General features: G+C 42.0%; 1 long non-coding RNA gene across 1 annotated transcript; it reads right to left on the bottom strand.

Moving 5' to 3' along the window:
* Nucleotides 1-1,157: 1,157 nt before the first annotated feature.
* Nucleotides 1,158-20,506, bottom strand: LOC130454671 (uncharacterized). The gene is made up of 3 exons (XR_008912499.1): nucleotides 20,376-20,506; nucleotides 19,408-19,540; nucleotides 1,158-1,554 (listed from the first exon to the last, which is right to left on the bottom strand). It is a non-coding gene; the product is annotated as an uncharacterized LOC130454671 (long non-coding RNA).
* Nucleotides 20,507-23,253: the final 2,747 nt, after the last annotated feature.

Genomic DNA, 23,253 nt, shown 5'->3' with positions numbered 1-23,253 from the left:
ACTGAACTATTAACCTATACTAGAAGAAAGGTTAAATTTTTTAAAACTACCATTAACAGAGAGTGAGCTTCAGGAAGAGAAAAAAAATTATTATAATCTTAGAAACAAGCAAGATAAAGTACAATGGTAAGGCAGAAAGGGATCTGGCTCTCGAGGCTGAAGGCCTGGGTTCAGATCCTCCCTGTCACTTTTACAGTCTATGTGACCTAAGTTAAATCACTTCCCTATCCTGGGTCTCAGTTTACTTGTCTGTAAAACAGCTGTTTTCGATTAGATATCTGTAGTCCCTCCAGCTTTGCCTATAGGACCCAATTATATTCTGAACTTCAAAGGGCCTCTTGACAGGAACATTCAGTCTTTATTACTGAACACTAATTATAGGTTTTGTGGTTTATAATTACAATAAAAATAGTGATTTATATCTAATCAGCAGAAGAAAGAAGAAAACAAATCTTTGTTGGCATTTGGAGATCTCAAACATGGTGGGTGAGTTTTTCTTGACTTAGACAAGCTTGTTCCATGGGTTTCCTCTCTCCTTCTCCTGTGGGGGACTGAAGACACCCCAAAATGGAACTCAAGGAGGTAGTGAATGAAAGGATCCGACTGATTAGATCTCTATAAAGACCCTCTCCTGGCCATGGCCTCTGCTCGTCCTCTACAAGTACCCCAGAAGAAGCCAGGGGGATCCTGCAATGAAACAAGAGCAGTAAAGATGATTTACCCATGTCAAGAGTTAGCCAGCTTCCCCTGCGCATCCTCTGCCCATTTATGATGTCTGTATAATGAGTGAAGATAGGTGGGAAACCTTGTGGGATCACTGGTACTAGACTAAATTTCCCATCGCATCCCAGAAAGACATTCCTGAGGCCAAATTTGCATTTTGAAATCCATGAGTTTGTCCAGAGAAAATGGAAGACACGCTTCTTCTTCTCCTTTCCTTACTCTGACCCAGAACCCTAGTTTTGCCCTAGTTTTGACCAAGTAGAACAAGTCCACTCATTCTTTTGCATGATACAATAACTCCATGAAAAGCTCTCCCACAGTGGGACTCTTCTCCACATCCCCCCATAAATCCACCAGAGATTCTGCCCAGTGTATGGGGGACTTCCTTACATGTCTCTTGACATGATGGAGGTACCCCTGGCGTACACCAGTTATCTCCTCATCATTGCTCTAGCTGTACGTGCAGGCAACCACTATTTTTAGTCATACATCATTTCAATGGGATCCCGCGCTTGGATTCCTATGAGCCATTTTTCATTGGTAGCATGCAGCACCATGGTTATTCCCATCATACATCTCTCCATTGCCTGTTGGATAACCCGTAGCTTTAATTTCTTGGATAATGTGGTATTCCATGATTCACAGCCATACTGTATATCAAGAAGAATATTGGCTTTTAAAAGATGAATTGTTATTCCAGGGAGAAGCCGGGAGTCATTAAGAAGCACTACACAATTCTTCAAATGAAGTCCTGTCCTCTCTCCTCCTCCTAGTCAATTCTGGGCTTGGTTCATTATCCATCTGTAGGTTTCTCTGAGGTTTCACAGAATCCTGGAATTTCAGAGATAATCCAGATTTCATTGGCCATTCAATCTAACCCAGCCTTTAAAAGAATCTTATATATATATATGTATATATATGTATGTATATGTATATATTTGCTTAAATAACAAATAAATAAATATTAAATTAAAATTAAATAATTAATTTCATTTCTTCTATTAGATTATAAACTCATTTAGGGCAAGGATTGTCTTTTGCTTCTTTTTGTATCTGTAGAAGTTAGCGAAGCACACAGTTCCTGGTACCTAGTAGGCACATAATATATGTTTGCTTGATTCCTGATGTGAGAAGTAATTTGATTCTCACAAAATCCTGTGTGGTAGGTATTATTATTGTCATTATTATAGCTATTTTACAAATGAGGAAACTAAGGCTGAAAAAAAGTTAAGTGGCTTGCTCAGGGTCACACAGCTAGTAAGTATCTGAGGCAAGATTTGAAATCAGGTCTTCCTGACTCCAAACCCAATAATTCTTATTTATTTTCACATTGGCTTCATTTCTAAATATATCATTTTTCTCCATCTTTACCCAGAAGACTGTCCTTTGGAACAAAGATTTTAGAAGATAAAAGTTAGTAGTTAAGCAGAACCAGTGAACAGATCAATTAGGTTGGATGGTATTTGGGTTATTCCACCCCCATCGTCCTCTTCCTCTACAGAAGAAGAGAGACGTGTTTCCTCTTTGTCCAAGATCCAGCTTGGTCATGATCATTATCCAGCATCCTGTTTCTCTTCTTTTTTTAAAAGGCAAATATGGGCCGGGGAGCTCGTGAGCTGTCCAAATCTTGTCCAGGGTCACTCAGTGAGTCCAGAGCAGAGGAGTGAATTGAAGAGAGGACTCTATTTCTCATTTCAGGGTATTCTTCCTGAGATTCTTCCAGGGAGAGAGTGAAGCACAGGTGCAATGTTGGGGGTGATCAGTGAGGGACAGGAGACTTAGAAGAAGCCTGTGTGGGGCCAGACAGCCACTTTGGCATCTCCCCCAGCCCTAGCTTTCCTCCCCCCCCCCTATGCCAGGCAGCTTCCCTCTGTGATCCAGCTTGTTTTCTATTTGAAACCAGCCTGAGATGAGCATCTCATCCTAGAGTCCTCCAAAGGGGAATAACAGTCAGAGGCTGGTTCTCAGGTCTGCATGGGGTTAGGGTTAGGGTTAGTGATCCAAGAGGTGATCTCTTCTCCTGCTTGTTACTGAGCTGCCCAGGAACCCCTCTGCAAACTCAGCCTGTGCCAGAAACCTGCCCCTACCCTTAGTCAGGGAGGTGTTACCTCCTTCTGGGCCAGAGTAAAAATTCACTTGGAAAATCCACTTCGTGAAATACCTTCCATGGGTGGATGTCTTTTCTGACAAAAGGCTCCCTGCTCCATGGCCAGTGTTTTCTTCTCTCTTTGGATGGATGAGTGGGAAAGGCAATCATTTCCCTATTAAGAAATGGGTTCATAGAGAACTCAGGTAAGCAGGGGAGAGTGGAAATGACAAAGGCTCAAATCCTGTCTGTAAGGATGAAACTGAGGCACAGTAGGGCTGTGCTATTTAATGAATAGTTCTCTGAAAAAAAGTTCCAGATAACATAATTTTATGTTAGCACTTTATTATTAATATCTTTCTTTACTTTTCTGAGTCTAGACAATCAATAAAATAATAAATCAAGACTGGTCAATTTCTGAGGTGTTTATATTCGCTCGGAAAATTTAAGGATATGTTGGGTTTGAGCAATAATCTCCAATACACTTCTGATCCAGAAGACACAGGGTAATAATAGGCTTCAGCATTAGAAGATGTGGGTTCAAATCCTTTTTTTGAAATTGCCATGAGATCTTGGGCAAGTCATAACCTCTGTATGCCTCAGTGTCCTTATCTTTAAAAGGAATAACCAGGGCAGCAAGATAACACAGGTGATAGAGTGTCCAGTCTGGAGTCAGGAGTTCCTGTGTTCAAATTTGACCTCAGACACTTCTTAGCTATGTGATCTTGGGCAAGTCACTTAACCCAATTGTCTAGCCCTTACCCCTCTTCTGCCTTGACAGAAAGTAAAGGTTTAAAAAATAAAAGGAATAACCTCTAACATTCTAGTTCCCCATCTATGGTCCTCATATGCAAAGATGAACCAAAAGTCCTGTGGCCTGGAGTGGAGGCAGGATCAAAATCTAGACATCTTGCTTCTCCTGAAGTGTACTATGCGCCAGGCCATATTGCCTCTGCAGCCTTTAGGACATTTATGATATGCCTTAATTTGTCCTATCTTGACTTCTCACCTTCTTTGGAGAGCATCAACCTGACCACGTTTTCACTGACCCAGGCTGCCTTTGTTTCCCAATGCTGGTCACTTGACCCAGAAGACTGCCTGAGCCCTGCTGTGGGTCATGCATTTCAATTTTTACTTTTTTTGCGACTGTAACAGAAACTAGTCAGCACTAATGACTGAAAAATATGGACAGATATTTCATTGCTATTCATTGAAGAGGTCTAAAAATCCAGAGAGAATCAGACCTCCAGGAAAAATCTAATTCAATACAACAAGTTCAATTATTGTTCCTTCTAATAAGCCCTCTCATTCCTATTGGGCTTATGTTTACAATGAGTTCTCCTGGCAACGACCTCGGGAAGTCAACAGCATGAGTTTTGGTACGCCCATTTGGCAGATGAAGAAAAATGATTTGATCATGGTCACATGGCGAGTGAGCAATAGAATAAGGGGCTGCAAAGGGGTCTTGTGACTCTAGATTCTGGACTCCTTTTGCCTTATTAATTCTCCAGCTAGAGGTAGAGTTTGAGCACATGAAGTAAAGAAAACAAAACAAACAGAAAACCTGCCTCCTGCCCTCGGAGAGCCTTTATTCTAAAAGTGGGAATAAAACTTAGGGCTCTGGAGAGTTGGGGAGGCACACGGGAGAGGTAGAAATAGTTCTGGAAGGTACTTGAAGAGGAAGAGTTCTTTTCTGATTACATGGATCAGAAGAGTTTTCCTGGAGAGGAGCCTGAGTTGGGCATCCAGGGGAGGGAAAAATGGCAACAGGTAGATGTGGGGAAGAGAGCAAAGGGATGGACTGATGGATGAGTGGGTGAATGGATGGAGGGATGGAGGGGGATTGGGTTTATTTTCCTTTGCATTTCTGAGCCTAGAATGGTGGGTAGCTCATAGAAGGTACTTAATAAATTCTTGTTTCATTGTATTGAATTAAAAGGGCCAATTTTAAGCATTTTTAAGGAACTATCCTTAAAAGGAACCTGCTCTGGAGTTGGAGAATCTGCTTCTGACAGGACCTGCTGTGTGACTTTGCACAAGTCAGTTAATATCTGCGGGCTTCCATTTCTTTGACTGGGGTCAACTTGGTTGAGCTCTGGGGTCCTTTGAGAGCTTGGATTCCACTATTCCTTTGCAGGGTTCTGGATGAGACACTAAATTCCATTTTAGCTTCCTGCTAGATATAACTGACATTAGAATAGAAGCTCTTGGCCAGGAGCCTTCTTGTATTTGTGCCCCTTGGTGAGTAGGACAGGGCATGGCCCATAGTGGGTACTTAATGGATGTTTGTTGATTGATTGATAAAGTTGGGTTACTAGTCTCAGGGGATTTATGCTATAGTAGGGGAATACAATAATAATACAAACAGTTATGATAAATGTGATCACTTAGGATAATGCTACAGGACCATAGGATCATAACCTTTGATGTAGAAGGTACCTCAGAGGTCATGTAGTTTCACATCTGCATTTACAGGTGGGGAAACTGAGGTCCTTCAGCAACTTGCACATTCCAGGTCTGCTAAACTATCTGAGCTTAAGAAGGCAAGTCATGATTGTCTGGGAAGATAAAGGAAAAGTCTTTTGGAGGAGGTGGCATTTGAGTTTTATTTTCAAAGAAAGATGCTCAACAGGTAAACAACAAGAAGAAAGACTATCCTTGCACAAGGATCAAAGGGTATGAGTGGAGGCTCAGTAGTGAGAGTATGAAGGAGGTGTAGGGAATGGAACAAGAGTGGCCAGACTTAGCCAGGGCTTCGAATACATAGAGGAAAGTGATATAAGGCTGAGATGGTATGCCAAAACTGTGACATGGAGGTTCTTGAGTACCAGGGAGAAGAGTTCAGATTTGGCAGGCAAAAAGTAGCTGCTGAATATTTTGGGGTATGGGATGGGTGGGTGGGTAACATGATCTGGGGTCAGAAAGACCTGAATTCCAGTCTGGTCTCAGACACTTCTTACTAACTGTGTGGACCTGGGCAAGTTATTGAAGGACCTCAGTTCCTGCCTCAGTTTCCTCAACTGTCATATGAGGATACTAATAAAACACCCACATCCTTTGCTTGTGGCAATGATTAAATGAGATAATTGTAAATTGCTTTGCAACTCATAAAGCACTATAAGATGTTAGTTATTATTATTATAGTTAATCAAGAAGAAAATCCTGTCACCAGGGTAGAAGGATAGAATTTCAGAGGAAAAAGAGATAGGAATCTAGGAGATTTGTTGGTCAATTACTGTAGTAGGAAAGACATTTAAGAAGCAAAATCAATCAAAATTTTGTCAGTAAATGATTTGGTTAGGAGACATAGAGTGGATTCTTAGCGTCTAGGAAGCTCTTCTATCCCATGGGGGGGGGGGGAAGCCATACATTTTTGCTTGTTTATTTGTTTCTAGCATTTCACTTAAAGTTCTTTGTGGGGTGAGTGCATTTAAGGATTCAATACATGGAAGTGGGGAGTACAAAGAATGAGTTTTCACTATTTCCTGCATTTGTTCTTTTCTAATATCGAGGGAAGAAGAAACAGAATGGAATGACACAGAAAGGAACAGAATGGAATTTAGTGGAATAGAGAGGAAGTGACCATAATAGAGAACTCTGCAGTAGAGCGCTACATCAGGACTAGGAGGAGAATCATTGAGGGATGGATGTATTTATGGGCTATGCTAGTGATCAATGGATCACGTTAAGTTAGATCAGGAAGGATAGCAAGATTGAGATACAGGACCCTAGCCCCCAGGTCATGTCTGCTAGGTATTTAGCAGTTGTTCGAGCTATGCTTCTGGCACCATTGTCTCCATTGGTTCCTTGCATATTCTGCATTGATCACTAACTCCAGCCCCCTTAAGGATAGTTCTTCTACAATAATGACCTAGTCTTGAATTGCTATCATAAATCCTTCCTCTTCCAAAGATAAATTCACATCACTCCTCAGTTTGTCCAGTCCTCTTTTATTTACAAAGTACAGGCTAATAGGTTAATGGGGATACACCTTATTGAAAATCTGCTTTCATTCTTATTATCTTAGTGGTTTTAGAAGTCATCTGGAAGTAAAGTACTTTTTGGTTTCACTTTAGTCTAATGATAACACAAATCCAGTGGCTCCTATGAATGTTTACCCTTGCTGGATGAAATGATATGTGCTGATTCCAAAAACAAATCTTGAAGTTTGGGATGTGTATATCACGGGAACCAGATCTGAGAATGTTTATCTGTCTGCCTTTTCCTTTTTGATGAGGACACTGGAACTTTTTTAGACATTTCTTAGGATGTTGAGCACTGTGTTTAACTAATAGCATATAGAGTTTTGTTTGGGAGCTTTCCAGACCCATTATGGTCCATTTTCCACTCACAAATATGTGCATTAAAATGAATACTGCAGAAGTATTAATTGTTTTAAACACATTTTCCCCATTGAGATTTGGTTTTAGGATTCCAGTAAGTTTCTTAACACCTTTACCCACAGTTTTCTCCTTGATAACTTGATGCTTGATATATTTTGTCTAGACGAGACCATGCCATTTCCATGGTATTTGCTTCCTCCATTGATACAGCCTGACATTTCAGGGATTCAGGCTTGATGCCTCCAATCTAAATCATTTGTGGTGTACATGAATAATTTTATTCTCGAGTCCCAACGATGCTATGATATTCTGGGACAAATATCCCACAAGATGTAGGTGTTGCTTAATGCATTGCTACTGTTATCATCGTTAATGGGATAATTTCAGGATATGGTCCTCAATGAAATCCCTTGTTTTGAAAAAAATAGGACCTCTTACCACCTCCCATTAATTAAGACCCACTTCAACTGCTGTTAAGGTGTCTGTCTCTTGATGATGCTTTTCTTCGGGGGATGCCCTTCAAATAACCAGACCATATTGTCATAGTTTGTATCCCTTTCAGAAAGCATCCTTGCCACCAGCTGTCATGACTGGGGACAGATGCTGTGTGCCCTTCCCTGGGATTTCAGGGCATGCTTGTATTTCTACATGACACATTTGGTATTAGGCTTTGGACACCAGCGTTGGCCAGAGAATGTTTCCCTTATTATACATACTGGAGACATGCAAATAGGCTAGCTTCCTTTTTTCCCCTTTAGACTAAATGTAAAGATATTAGCAATCCAAAGCTTATCTCGCAGGGACAGATCAGCTCTAGGTGTCATTGAAGCTGCTTCAGCTATGGCATCCTTTTCTCCTTTTTTCCCCTTTGTCTCCTATTCATTATCTGCCCTAAGATACTGTCAAACATGTCTGTCTTTTCCCTTCTCTCTCTCTAGCCTCTTCTCCAGTTGACAGACATAGAATTCTACTCTGGCCAAGATGCCAAGAGCTGCAGAATACACTGGCATTCTTTAAGAGTAAAAAACAAAAACGTGATTGGTATTCTTTTCTCCACTTGATCGTAGGCAGTTAAGTGGCCCTACGTTGGGCCCCCACTGGCCAAATTTTGCTGAGATGGCCTGTCAGAGGCTGGAGATTCTGTTGAGAAATGGGTCTCTTCTCTATGGAAATACGCCAATTACCATTGCTTGTGGGAACTGTTGCATTCCCCCAGAGATAGGATGGCCGCATCCGGATAAGTAACCCGACTGAAGGGCCATCCATCTCCATTCCCAATGGGGGCCCTGCCATCTCCCCTAACTTGTTAATCCTCGGAAGGAGGGAGAGAGATTCCTAACTAAATAAACGAAAAAAGATGGCCAGAAATGATCTACAGTGACTTGTGCATCTTTCTCCCTCCATAAATAACTTTATATTTCATTTCTGGCACCATATCAGAGCCAGGAGGTAATGAGCCATTATGGAAAACCCATCTGTTGCTCATAAGGGGAAAGGCCAGATTTATTGAAGAAGAATCTGGAGAGCAAGTCCTGTTATTGTTAATGGGAGCTGCACGTCTAATTGTCCATGCTGAAAATACACCCCATTATAATCTTTCCTTGGCCAGATGGACATTGCAGGCTGCAATGCCTACAAGAAAAATGATCGTGCGGGGACCGAGGAGCAGAAATGGAAACAGCAGCCACCCGGGGATTGATGGGTCTCCTAAGAAGGGTTGTCAGAAGATCAGAGAGGCGACTAGAATTCAGGCAAAACACCCGAACCGCACCATGGCCAGGATCCTAGCCATGCAGCCTGGTTTTTGGCTCCCCGACATGGAGGAGAAAAGAATTGGGGGGCACAGGGGGGGGGTTACCTTCAAGGATGCACAGGTCTGTCTTGGGGAGGAGGGATTAGCCCTGTTCTGATTGGCCCCAGGGACAGACGGAAACAGCAAAGAGGAGGATTTAGGTCTGATGTCAGGCTGAACTTCCTCATGATTCATGTGGTCCAAATGTAGGAAGGATGGAGCTCCCTCCCTTCTGTTAGGAGCCTTAAAGTAGAAGTCAAACAACTGTGTATGTTATAGCGGGGGATTCTTGTTCAGGGCTGGGGTAGATTCAGTAGCTGCTGAGGTCCCTTCCAAGCCCAAGATGCTATCATTCTATCTAACAGATGGCTCGCAGTTGTTTTTAGTTTAAACCCTCACCTGCCATCTTGGAATCAATATTAAATTGGCTCCAAGGCAGAAGAGTGGTAAGGACTAGGCCATGAGGGTCAAGTGACTTGTCCAGGGTCACACAGCTGGGAAATGTCTGAGGCCAGATTTGAACCCAGGATCTCCCATCTCCAGGCTTGCCACTCAAGCCACTGAGCAACTGAGCTTCTTACTTATTTTTCACATCATGAAGATCAGCCATTCAGTTGCTTGGGGAGGGTTGTCAGAGAAAGAAGGCTAGATTTGGGGCTGGTGGGCCTGAGTTCAAATTGAAACTCACCCATGGTAAGTTATTTCTCTTTGAGCTTCAGCATGATAGATCTGAGTGATGGACTTAAAGCTAGGTGAGATATGAGTTCAAATTCTGATTCTGGTGTTGACCAGACACAAATCATTAACATTGGGCCTCAGTTTCCTCAACTGTAAAGTGGTTAAAAACCACTGTAGAATCTCTGTCTCAGAGAATTAGCTCTCTACACATCTCAGGGTTGCTGCTGCTGGTTTGAGGCTCCCCGCAGCTTCTACACTCCTCTTTCCCCAGGAAGCAGGGCAGAACAGCTCAGTGTGTTTCTTCTACGTGGCATCCCTGGGGATTCTGCCAGGAGACCCTCTCTCTGGCACCCTTCTCTTTCCCAGTCTCCTGTTGAGCTGCATTGCCTTTCTGTCAGAGGCCGGCAGGATAAGCTCCCACATTCTGCTCTTCATTGGGCTGGAAAGCAGGGTGATCAAAGGAACGGCTGAAGGGAGCTGACAGGCGTGCATCTGGGTGCAGATGTCGCTCCCTGCTTCTCCGCATCATCTGCCTCCCCGCCTGGGAGCAGCCGCGCCACGGCAGGAGTGTGTAGGAGATTAAGATGACCTTACTGGCCAGCCACCGCCAAGGACAGAGAAGATTGCCTCCGGCCCCGGGGGCCTGACTGGCCTTAGAAATGAAGTGGCCGGCGGCAGCCTCAAATCCCTTTTCAATTCGCTTCACCCTCGCCTGCTTAGAGGGAAAAAGAGATAAATCCCGAAACAGTATCAAGAGGCAGCCAAAGTCTAAAGAGCTTCTTCAGAGCCGGCTCTCTAGTAATGACAGTGTTTTCACGAGTCCCGTCATCTCAGGATCTCAGAGTCCTTTTCAATCATCCCTCCCGTTCCTGTTGCCTGGCCGCAGCCAGAATCTTATAATAACAGCCCCCCAGGCCGTGTTGGGGAGCAGAAGGGAGACAAGACTCTGGGAAGAAACCTAGGGTTTAATTTTGCATGAGGCTGCAGGAAGGGTGGCTGGTGGAAGGAAGGGAGGGAGGAAGAAAGAAGGGGAGGAAGGGAGGGATGGAGGGAGGGAAGAAGAGGAAGGAAGGAAGGAAGGAAGGAGGGAAGGAAGGAAGGAAGGAAGGAGGGAGGGAGGGAAGGAAGGAAGGAAGGAGGGAAGGAAGGAAGGAAGGAGGGAAGGAAGGAAGGAGGGAAGGAAGGAGGGAGGGAAGGAAGGAAGGAAGGAAGGAAGGAGGGAGGGAAGGAAGGAAGGAAGGAAGAAGGGAGGGAAGGAAGGAAGGAAGGAAGGAGGGAGGGAAGGAAGGAAGGAAGGAAGGAAGGAAGGAAGGAAGGAGGGAGGGAGGGAAGGAAGGAAGGAAGGAGGGAAGGAAGGAAGGAAGGAAGGAAGGAAGGCAGGAAGGAAGGAAGGAAGGAGGGAAGGAGGGAAGGAAGGAAGGAAGGCAGGAAGGAAGGAAGGAAGGAGGGAAGGAAGGAAGGAAGGAAGGAAGGCAGGAAGGAAGGAAGGAAGGAAGGAGGGAAGGAAGGAAGGAAGGAGGGAGGGAAGGAAGGAAGGAAGGAAGGAGGGAAGGAAGGAAGGAAGGAGGGAAGGAAGGAAGGAAGGAGGGAGGGAAGGAAGGAAGGAAGGAGGGAGGGAGGGAAGGAAGGAAGGAGGGAGGGAGGGAGGGAGGGAAGGAGGGAGGAAGGAAGGAAGGAAGGAAAGAAGGAAGGAAGGAAGGAAGGAAGGAAGGAAGGAAGGAAGGAAGGAGGGAGGGAAGGAAGGAAGGAAGGAAGGAGGGAGGGAAGGAAGGAAGGAAGGAGGGAGGGAGGGAAGAAAGGAAGGAAGGAGGGAGGGAGGGAAGGAAGGAAGGAAGGAGGGAGGGAAGGAAGGAAGGAAGGAGGGAAGGAAGAAAGGAAGGAGGGAAGGAAGAAAGGAAGGAGGGAAGGAAGGAAGGAAGGAGGGAGGGAAGGAAGGAGGGAGGGAGGGAGGGAGGGAAGGAGGGAGGAAGGAAGGAAGGAAGGAAAGAAGGAAGGAAGGAAGGAAGGAAGGAAGGAAGGAAGGAAGGAAGGAAGGAAGGAAGGAAGGAAGGAAGGAAGGAAGGAAGGAAGGAAGGAAGGAAGGAAGGAAGGAAGGAAGAATTATTTGAAATGCTGAAATAGTTTCAAACAGAACCTGATGGCATATGAAGCAATGGGGCACAAAGGTAAATGAATCATATGTGGTTTGAAATCAGAGGACCTGGGTTCAGATCCCAGCTTCATCATTTATCCTCTGGGTTATCTAGGGTAAGTCACTTAAGCTTTATTGGCCTCAGTCTGCTCTTTGTAAGTGGGGAGATTGTGCTAAATGACTGCTAAGCAACTTCCCACTGTCAATCTGTAATCTCAGAAAGATGATATTTTTTCAAGCCTGAAGAAGAAGCAAAAGTAAACTGAAGGCATATAATTTAGGGGATTCCAAGACCCTGGATTCCATTGCAGGGTCTATTCCCAGTGACCATGATCAGACTCAGAGGCCTACTTTGAGCTCTTTGGACAGCAAGATGGAACCCCCCCCCCCTTTTCCTTATTAAATTTCATATTGAAAGGGCCTTAAGGGGACATAAGCCAAATAAATGATTTTACAAATGAAAAAAACTAAGAATTAAAGGGGAAAAAGACCTCAGAGGTCATCTAATCCAACCCTCATCAGAGTGAGGGTTCCCATCTGGCTCAATGTGTGCTTGTCCAGCCTTCACATGAGCCAACATGAGGGAGAGTCCGTTAGCCCTTGAAGCATCTCATTGAACTTTGAGATATCTCGAAGTGTTTGAAAGTTTTAGTCACTAAGTCTGAAAGTCTTTCCTTCCTTCATTTGGTTAAGATCAACTTCCAATTGGTTAGTGATAGACCTGAGAGTTCAATTCATGTCACCAGGCAATAAAATACCAGGAAGCAAAATGTATCCTCCATATCTTATTGTCTTTTGAGTTAGATGGCCATTTGTAAAAGAGAACCTGAGGAAATTCATACCCAGCTAGTTATATCTGCCGGACACATACAACTTCCTTCAGTTCAATCCTGTTGTCAGTCCTAAGCTACTGTTATCACTAGGGAAAGGACCTTTGAGAGACTTATGCATACTGAAGAGGTCAAGGAACACTAATTTCCATCACACATCATTGCTTTAGGGATCCATAATTTCATCAATCAATCAATGAACAAACATCTACTGAGCAGCTACGATGTAGAAGTATCTGGGGATGCATAGACTAAGTTGTAACCATCCTTGTCCTTGAGGTGTCCTCTTACCCTGCCATAATGCAATAGATGCACTTTGACTTTTGCTTTGGCCAAAATATTGCTTCTCCCATGGCCCATTCAGAGAGAAGACTTTGTGAACTCAACTCAACTGACCCTAATCCATCACAGGCCCCCTTATGGTACATTTTCCAGCTTGATAAAACCTGGTCGAGCCTATATTCAACTGGCATGGCCTTCAAGAACCCGATCCTGATCATGATGTGTGATGAGATGTCCTGAGGAAGGGGATTAGTGGAGGAATGTCCATGTACATGCTTGTTCTTTTTCTTATTTGTGCCACCAGCACTTATCTCAAGCATACGGTCAGTTCTTAAAAAATGTCTTTGAATTGAAATACAGGGAAATCTCCCTCAAACATCTTGGGGTAGCCTTTAAAAAAAGCAACAACTCCTTACTTTCTGTATTAGAATCATTACTGTGCATTGGTTCCAAGGCAGAAGAGTGGTAACATAAGACTAGGCAATAGGAATTAAGTAATTTACCCAGGATCTCATGGCTAGGACCTGTTTGAGGTCATATTTAAACCCAGGGCTGGCACTCTATCCACTGAGCCACCTCGCTGCCCCTTTAGTTAGCTTTAAAGCCCATCATAAGCTGAGTCCAATCTATCTTTCCAGATTGGTATCCCATTATTTCTGATGCTCACCTATTTACGGTATCCCCTCCTTATCTTCCCCCTCATTACCACCTAGACCCTTGGTGCCTCAGTTTCCTCACATTCACCCTGGGCACTTTTCCTAGGGAAAAGGGTTTTGAGATTCCTGGATGGAATGTGTGATCTCTTTGTATTATAGAAATGCACTGACAGCCAACTAAGGACTCAGAAGAAATGAAACACTGGTTAAAAGAAATCAGGTTGAGGTCAAGTAAAATGGAAGTCTCCTGTGTTTCCTTCATAGAGGGTAATAACAAGCATTGCTCTGTTTTAGTAACTGAGTGAATGAATGAAGGAAAGAATGGATGAGTGAAAGGGCATTTACTCAGTGCTTACTACTGTGGACACAAAGATTAAAAAAGATCCAGTCTCTACTCTCAAGAAGCTTATATTCTAATATGGAAAGACAAAACAGAGAGACAGAAGAGACCCATGAAGGAGTCTTGTTCTGTTTGGTTGTAAGAAGAGAGAAGGGAGAGGGAAGGGATGGGTGACCAGATGGGCGGTGGAGAAGAAGCAATGTCTAGTCTTGAGCAAACCAATAGATGAAAAGGACCAGGTTGTACACACTCAATCACATCATCAGCTCTGCTGGACCCTAAGACAGGAACTTCAACAGTGAGTAGATTGCCTTGAACACAACAGAAGCTTGAATTCAGGGGTAACAATCCAGATCCTACATTGACTTGAAGGGTGCCGGGGTCCAAGTTTGGAAAAGAAGCTTAATTAAAGGTTTGGGGTTAGAAACAACAAAACAATAATACCAGGAGGTGAATTATTCACTGAAAATTGTAAAACAAGGGCAGTGAGCAAGACATGAGTAATGACTGACATTTATGCAGGCTTTTATGGCTTACAAAGTGTTTTGGCTTTACAAATATTATCACATTTGAACTCTTTAGCCACCCAATGAGGCAGATGCTAAAGGGGTTTTGGTAGCCCCATTTGATAATCAATCTATCAGTCAATAATCAAGAAGCATCTGTTATGATGTGCTTCCCTTGTGCTAGACCCCAGGGATTCAATGCTAAAAAAATAAAAATCTCTGTCCTGAGGAAACTGTGTCTCAGAGAATTCAAATGACTCAGCTGTGATCTTACAACATCTGAGGGTTGGAAGCAGGATTTGAATTCAGGTGTCTCCTAAATCCTGGTTCAATTGGCTTCTCAACCATGCCAGGATGGCTTTCTGACTTGAAGGCATTTTTTGGTCTCTAAAATTGATATGATAAACAAAGTTAGGTAAATAAATCCTGCCACCTCCTTTCTATACAGGAACAAAAGCAGAATTTCCTTTTCTTGGTTAATGGGAAGCCAGAAATGATTATGGGGCAGGTAAAAACACAAGTGACTAAGTAGAAGTGTGTGTTTATGCATGACATAAGTGGGAATGTTCTATGGGTGTTATTATGGCCCAGGAGAGACACGGGTTCAGATCCTACTTCTGACATTGACCAGAAATATGACCCTGGGGAAGTTACTTCATCTCTTTAAATGTGTGTTTCCCATCTATAAAACTGGTTTAGGGGACAGTGATACTATAGTGCTATTGGAGCTCAAATCTGAATGGTATGTAAAGCATTTTGCAAGCTTGAGGCTACTATCTGGTGTTCCTTTGACCTTATCAGAGGAAAACCAAACAAAAATGAAAAGAGAAAGGAGAAAAAGGGAGAGCAGAGCTGGCCCCTGGGGCCAATCTCCATTGGGTTCCATCTCCTACATTCCCCTTCTCCATCTATTAGAGCAAGAAACAGCCTTTTGCACTTGGCCCCAATTTATCTTTCCAGTTTTATTGTACTTTGATACTCCATAATTCCTTCTGTATTTGACCAAATGGGCCTTCTCATTGGTATATACATCTCTCCGTTCTGAGCATTTGAATGGGCTTATCTGAAATGCCCAACTTCCTCACCCATGCTTCTTAGATTCCCCCAAGACTTGGCTCAGACACCACGTTCTTCCAAGGCCTTCTTCCTAAAAGCATCTTGTATATACCTTTGTAGCTCAGGCTGTAAGCTCATTCTTTTAACCTCTATATGCTGAGACCTATAGGTGTACATATTGGTGTGTATGTGTACCTTTTATACACAGACACACAAAACGCACAGTCTAAGTTCCCCCCAGGGTTCTAGGGGGTAACCCTGAGAGGGTGGGGTTGATTCTCTGAAGCATGAATCAAACTTTCTTTGTCTATATCAATCAGCAGCTTCTTTCCTGAAATTTTTTCTCAAAAAAAATTTAAATCTTGGATTTTATGTGAATGATACAATCCCTATACAGTTGCTCATGAGCCTCTATCTAGTATGACCTGATAAAAAAGGCAAATAATTACCCTGTTGTATTTCCACACTGTCATTTACTGAGAAAGTATAGTCAAGACCCCCAAGTATATAAACATCCACTTAAAAAGCCTGAGTTACATGCTCTCTCTCAGACACCCTCTCATAGTCCAGGGGAAAGTATATTCAAATCTATAGACAGCTCATGAGACCACAAAGGAAAACTCACAGCTCTTGGAAGTCCTTTTCCTCATGTCTAGAATCCTCATGCCATCACCCTTCATCGGCCTCACATTCCAAGGGGTTCTGAGTGTAGAGACCTTGTCCTCAGTCCCCCAAACAGACTTCCATCAACCACTACTATTCCAAGAATAAAAGACAAGACCTGCCGACCTTGAGGAGGGCCCAGGGTCTTCCTTTGTTCAAGGATGGGATAGACTCTCCTCTGCATCTCTCCAAGAAATTTCCACTCGAGGTTTTGCCTAGAACTGCTCAATGATTAGGCTCACCTGCTGTTGGAAAACCAGATTCTGGGGTTGTTTGCTATTTAATCAGAGCATCACAGGGCATGACTGACTCTCATCAACCAATCCATAGATACTTCCGATGTAGCTGTCATCTTATTTCATCCAATGGCTTGAAGCATTTCCCTCCTTTCAAATTGATTAAAGACTTCCTTCATACTTGTTTTCTGCCTTGGATTGCTTCAATTGTTCTCACCTATTTTGCCTTGATGGGTTTTTCCTCTAATTCAGAGAGACCTTCGAAGATTGGCAGCCTATTATATTTCACCAACTGGGTTTGGAGTGTGAAATACTTGTCTTACACATTTGTGTGTACTGGCTTTCTCCAAATATGTATTTGGAGTTCCTTGAGGGCAAGGATTTTTGTTGTTGTTGTTGTTTTTGTCCATGTGGTCCCAGCACCCAACACAGTTAGGTGAATAAATTCAAGATAATTGGATTATTGATTGAAAGTCCCTGACTTGAAGTTAGAACATTTGGGGTCAAGTTCCATCTCCATCACTCATTAGCTTCACAGCCTTGGCAGATGCTCTGGGACTCCTCATTCATAAAATCAGAGTGTTGGACTTGTACTAGGGAATAGGGTTCATATGGTCCCTTGCAATGCTAATGCTCTGTGGATTACTCCCATCCTTCAGGCTGATGGTTGCTTATATTTGTGGGAGACAGTTACTCTCTTGAAGCCAAAGTCTGTCTGACCTGAAAAGTTAATCTTCCTTAAAATGGCAAGTTCTGTTGAGCAGAGGCGAGCCTTTCATCTCCTTAAGAAGGGGATGGGAGACCCCTGAGAAATCCTGCTTCTGGTGAATCTCACTAATGAAATCCCCTAACCAAGGTTTTTGTTTTTCTGTATACATTTTCAACATTTAGGGACATTTTTCATAGCCATGGATGGAGTTTCTCTTCATATGTTTGGTCTTGATATTATATCTTAGTTCATAACATTTAGAGTTGGAAGAAACCTCAGTGAAGATGCAAGCCAAACTACTCCCTTTACAAATGAGGGAACTCTAGTGTGCCTGGAAATTATGGTAAGTCCAAACTAACAGGGACTGAAGCTACTGGTCCAGCCTGGATGGCCTTGCAGGCTCATTTTGTGACTTCAGAAATCTTGAATTAGGAGAGGGCTTTGGAAACTGTGACATTGTTCTCACTTACAATAGAAATTGTTTGCCTTCTTCTGAAGCCTGGGCAGCTGAGGCCAAAGCTCTTGAGATCTGCTCTCTCACTCCCTTTCCTGCATCCCTGCCAAATTCACTAAAGAACTCCTAGCTGGGATGTAATAGATTTCAGGGACTTTGTCCTAAATCAGAAGGAGAGAGCCTTTGGTGTTGGATTAACATCTTTACAAAGTTTCTGAATGCCTTTTGTTTCTTCTGTTGCAGTAATTTCCCAAGAGAACTCATTTCCCCAAATAGCTCTATGTATGTATGTGTGCATATATACATGTATGCATGTCTTTCTCATCCTTCCTCATAAAATGAAAAAAAAAAAGTCAAGACAACAAAATCCACCATCTAACAGGATATGCAACATTCCTCTCCAGTAGACTCTTACCTTTCTACTGAGTGGAGGGAGCTATGATTCCTCATCTGTTCTCTAGGGTCACACCAAAATTATTATAATTAGTTTGAGTTCAGGATCACAGACATAGAGTTGGATTAACCCTTAGGGATAGTCTGGATCAACAGTTCTGAAACTCTAGATTTGTGATACCCTCCTCTAGCAGTTCTCAAACTCAAATTAGAAACAAAATATCGAGGACCTCAAAGAGCTTTTGGTCCTATGGGTTATATCTATGACTAGTTACTGGATTAGAGATTAAAATGTGGTGGTACTATGATGAGTATCATGGTGGCCTTGAAGACCTTCTGAAAGCATCTAAGAATGCTAAATCTCATCCAACATCCTCATTTTAAGAGATGACAAATTGAACTGCAGAGAGATTATGTGATTTGCCCAAAGTAACATGGTAAAAGTAGTGGTCAACATGGAGAATCCTCTGACTCCAAACCCAACTCTTTTCCCACTATGTACCATATTTTAGTGCTATTTCAAATTTCTGTTATTATAATCATTGTGTATATTCTCCATCTATTTCTTCTTACTTCATCCTCCTATTCATTCAAGTATTCCCATGTTTCTCTGAATTCTTCAGTTACAATTTCATTTGGCTGAAAAGAAGTAATTCATGCATGTATACCACAATTCACTGTCATTCCTCAATCCAATGATATCCCTGTAGTTTCTAGATTAAGTTATTATTATTGTTTTGATGATCACAAAAAGTGCCACTCAGAATATTTTGGCATATATGGTAGCAGGCTTATAATTCAATTTTCGTTGTGAGCCTTTACATTTCAGTCAGGAATCAGCAAATACTGCAGATCAAGACTGGATTTGTTTGGTTGCTTGTCTAGACTTAAGAAAGTGAAGGAGAAAATATTAATCATGCAGATTAAAATGAGGAGGCATGTTGTATGTACATTGTTCCTCTCCCTTTCCCCCAGGAGTCTCAGCTGCTTTACACATATCAGCATGCTCTTTTACATATGGCACCTTTTCTGGTTCTTTGACTTCCTTGTGGAATATGGCCACCTATGGGATCATTGGTTGAGAGGGAATGGATAGTTTAGTGGCTTTTTTCACATAATTTCAAACCGAGGGTTCTGCAACCTCTATTGTTTCAATAAGAAGGAAATTCCAACTCTTGAATAATTACAGAATGTATTCAAAGAAGGTGATATTCAATTAACAGTACATGAATAAGGACTTCAGCAGCATTGCGAATCTAATTAGTTAATGGAATCCTACAAAATTGGGGGGTGGGTAGAAAAAGCACTGTTGATCCCCCAAGATGCAAATATCCCATCCTACTCCCCAATTCTCTTCCTTATGATAGCCTATGCCAACATGTTTCCCCCTCTAGAGTGGCTTTGGGAAGGATTGACTTTCTAAGCAGGCTACCTGACATGGATGCTGCTCTTCATTATGAATTCATTTCAAGCTAATATCTGTTGCTGAGTAAAGCTGCTCCTTAAGTACATCTCTGTAGCAAATACACCTGCAGCTAGAGGCATAGCAGATGATCCAATGGAAAACTCGCAGGCATCTCTCCACAAGGTTGTGTGCTTCTAGCCTCCCTTCCAAATGCCTTGGCATTCCATCAATCAAAATAATGTCCTATTGAAATAGTCCTGTTGGAGAAAAAATGGGGCAGAATGTCTCAATGTCTCTGTTTCTTGCCTTTGAAATTAGGGAATCAATAACTTTATTTGGCCATTCCAGCATTTTTCTTTTTGAACAAAACATAGGAAATTTACTGTAGAAGTGGGAAAATAATGATTACCTGAATCATCACTCTCAGAAGAATGTGTGCTCCTGCTTGGGGGCCAGGCTATAGTGAGGTGGGGGGTGATGTTGCTCTTGCTTTCTGATTTTTTCCTTATATTCCTAATCATCTGGGAAAATTATATATTCTTAAAGCATAAACATAAGCTGATGTGATAGTATAGAAGGGTGTTCTCTTAACTTACCAAAAGACAAGACCATTCCCTCCATTCCAAACCCCAATTTTGAGGAGAGTTGGGTCATCAGAGATTCTAAAATAAGCTAGATACCTGTTTCCATGAAATAAAAGGCATTCAATCTGACTTTATGAGTGCCAATGCATCAGCCTTTGATAAGACCACCAGGATGGTCTATACAAAGTGCAGATGAACTTGCAAAGGGCCTTCTTAAGAGAAGTAAACATACTGAAGCATTCCTCCTCCTCCCCTTTGGGTGCAATAAGTTATGTTTGTTTTATAGGTGGAGAGATGGGGTGCCCTGGCAAACTGACCCCTGACCAGAGAGAACTATAAAGTGCAAAACAGAATTGTGTGGCCTCTCTTTCCAAGCAGTATGTTTCCTTACATCCTTTATGTCAGAGTGTCACTAAACCATACATGAGGATCTCTTTGGGGCACATACTGACTTAAAAGACCACATATTAAAATGATCTATACCCCATTTTATTTTTGGTTATCTAACCAAATATTTCTCAGGATCATTTTAAACTTCCTTAGTCACACTTGATAACGGACGATAGGTTTTTGATATTCCCTTCGTCTGCTAATTTAGTAATCCTGTCATCAAAGGAAATAAGGTTAGTCTGGCATAAGGCATTCTTCATCTGACTCTTTGTGATCACTGCTTACCTTTCTTGAAATTCACCAATCATATCTTTAATGAACCATTCTAGAATTTTCTGAGGCATGAGAGTCAAGAGCCCTGGTACAAGATGGGTGGGCATGAATGGGCTGTAATCTGATTTTCTAGAGGGTCCATATACTTCAAATTGATCACTACTCTCTTTGAGAGTATTTTCACTGGAATAACCCTTTCCAGTGGAGCAGGATGAAGCCCTCTTAAAAATCTTCAGAGTAAATATAATAATTTTTACAAGACAGAGTAAAAAAAAAATCAGCATAAAGTTAAGAAGGTGGAAGAGGTATATTTATTCACTTAATCTCATCCCTGCCCTCATCCAGTAAGATCACTGTTGAAGTCTAAACTGAAATTTTACACCTCATTTCTCTGACTCAGCAGGAAAAATAGTAGGTTACTGAAACTTTCCACATGACCAAAATGAATTAGAAGACAATACATGTTTTTTTTTTTTTTAAAGGAACATGTAGTGAACCTTCTGAGCTGCCAAAATATTTCAGTGTGCAGAGCCTGACACCTCCTTGAAGGTCCTTAAATAAATGAATGGAAGAAGGAAGCATCACCTTTCAAGACTGTTAGCTGATGTCAGCTCTTTTGGGTTAGAACATAATAAGGCATTTTTAACTTCCTGAAATTATCTTCCTGTAATATTTTCTCTAACAAAAACGGATTCATTTCTGTTTCAGAATAAAAGTGCGTTTAACCCTCTTCCCTCTGCAAGAGAATTTGGTTGCTTGAAGGTTAGTCTTGGACACCAATTCAAGTCAACAGGTATTTTTTAAGAACCTACAATGTGTTGTCCATCAACACACTCTAATTAAGTGTCTAATACATCACTGACCATATATGAAATGCTGAGGATAGAAAGACAAAAAGGAAACAATCCCTTCTTTGAAGGGGCTTATGATCTAACACAGGAGACAACACCTGGACTTTTAGAATACAGACAGAATAAGGATAAGGTTATGGGGACAAAAAGTTGGGAGAATCAGCAAAAGCTTCCCATAGAAGATAGTGCTTGCATTAATTCTTTTAAAAATATTTATATTTAAATTTTATTTAATTGAATAATTTAGAGCATTTTTCCAGGATTACAAAAATAATGTTCTTTCCCTCCCCTCTCCAACCCCTTCCCATATCCGACACACGATGCCACTGGGTTTTACATGTGTCTTTGGTCAAGACCTATTTCCATATTATTGATATTCTTGCATTAATTCTTAAAGGAAACAAAAGGTTTTAATAAGTGGAGATAAGTGGAGAGGGATCACCCAGAGCCAAAACAGAGATCATATTTGGAGTGTCATGTCTGGGAAATGGTGAGAAGGGCAGTTTGGTTGGACCATAACGTATGAGAAGGAAGCAGGTTGTGAAGATCGTTAAATTCTAAAAAGAGGACTTTCGATTTGTTCTTCCAAGCAATTTGGTTACCTTGGAGTTTATTGAGTAGGGAAATAATGTGGAGCTATCTGCTGCTATGGAAAATCACTTTGGCCACTGACCCAGAATGGCAAATGTTTTGCTCTGAGGACAGGTACCACAAAGCTTGACTAGGGCAGGTGGCATGATGTGTACCTTCATTGAGAGGAAAGGGAAGGGCATTTTAATGAGACAAAGATCTTTGGAACACTATGGCAAGATACTGCCTGTGGGGGGTGGACTACTGAATGTAGCATGGGGCAGAAGGAGAGGAAAGGGAGAGGATTAGATGATCACACCCAGCTCGCTGGGTCTACTTTTCCTAAGTTTTTTGAAGGTCTTCAAGACCTATCAGTATCCTCTAATTTTAACACCTTGGGACACAACCCTGATTATCCCACCGTAGTTATGGTGCTAACACCATCCAATGTGGTTTAGTGACTAAAGCTCTACAGGATCTTATTCACAAGTCTCACCTAAGGTGCCATGGATCCTGAGAATGATGTCACAGAAAAACTCAAGTAGAGAACAACAAATAGATGGCATCTTTTATCATCCAATCCTACTTGTGCACTTTGTCTGGAACCCAAGAATACTCCATCGGAGGATCAGAGTTTTATACTTGGGTCATTCAAAGTTATCAAGTCCAACAGCCTTATTTTACAGATATGGAGACTGAGGCTCAAAGAGGTTGTAATTGGGCCACAGTCATACAGTTAGGCAAGGTTTAAACTGAGTTCTTTATGATTTTCCAAGTCCAGTGCCCTAGCTACTATAACACATTCCTCCTTCATTGTAAACTTCTTAAATAAAAGAGCAATAAATCTCTGAATCCTTCCCAGGAGATAAGGCTCCTTGTATAGCAGATGCTTAATAAATGTTTGCTGAATGAAATTATTAGTACATGTTCTTATGAGCCCTTACCTGGGATCCCAGAGCGATTTTATATTTATATGCAATCTCTAACTCCAAGAAAAAGAAAAGAATGCACACGCTGAGCATTTGTAAAATCAAGAGTTTCAAAACAAGTAAATAAAATCTTTTTTTTTTTTTTGGATGAGGAACTGATATGAATTTCTAGTTTACTCAAGTCTCTGATTTGCCACAAGTCCAATAAATATATGCTCTTATGAAAAGATAGACATCAAAAGATGTGCTATTGTGAAATTCAACAGACACCCATAGGAAACAAAAGGATGCCATTGTTTCCCAAAGCTGGTGACTTTCCTTACTAAGATGTTCCTTCAACCGTCACTCAGAGCAGAGACAAAAAAAAGAGACC

The sequence above is a fragment of the Monodelphis domestica genome, chromosome 5 (genome assembly GCF_027887165.1).
Source record: "Monodelphis domestica isolate mMonDom1 chromosome 5, mMonDom1.pri, whole genome shotgun sequence".
Taxonomy (NCBI): domain Eukaryota; kingdom Metazoa; phylum Chordata; class Mammalia; order Didelphimorphia; family Didelphidae; genus Monodelphis; species Monodelphis domestica.
Note: the sequence above shows the minus strand (reverse complement) of the source record. Positions and strands in the feature narration are given on the sequence as shown.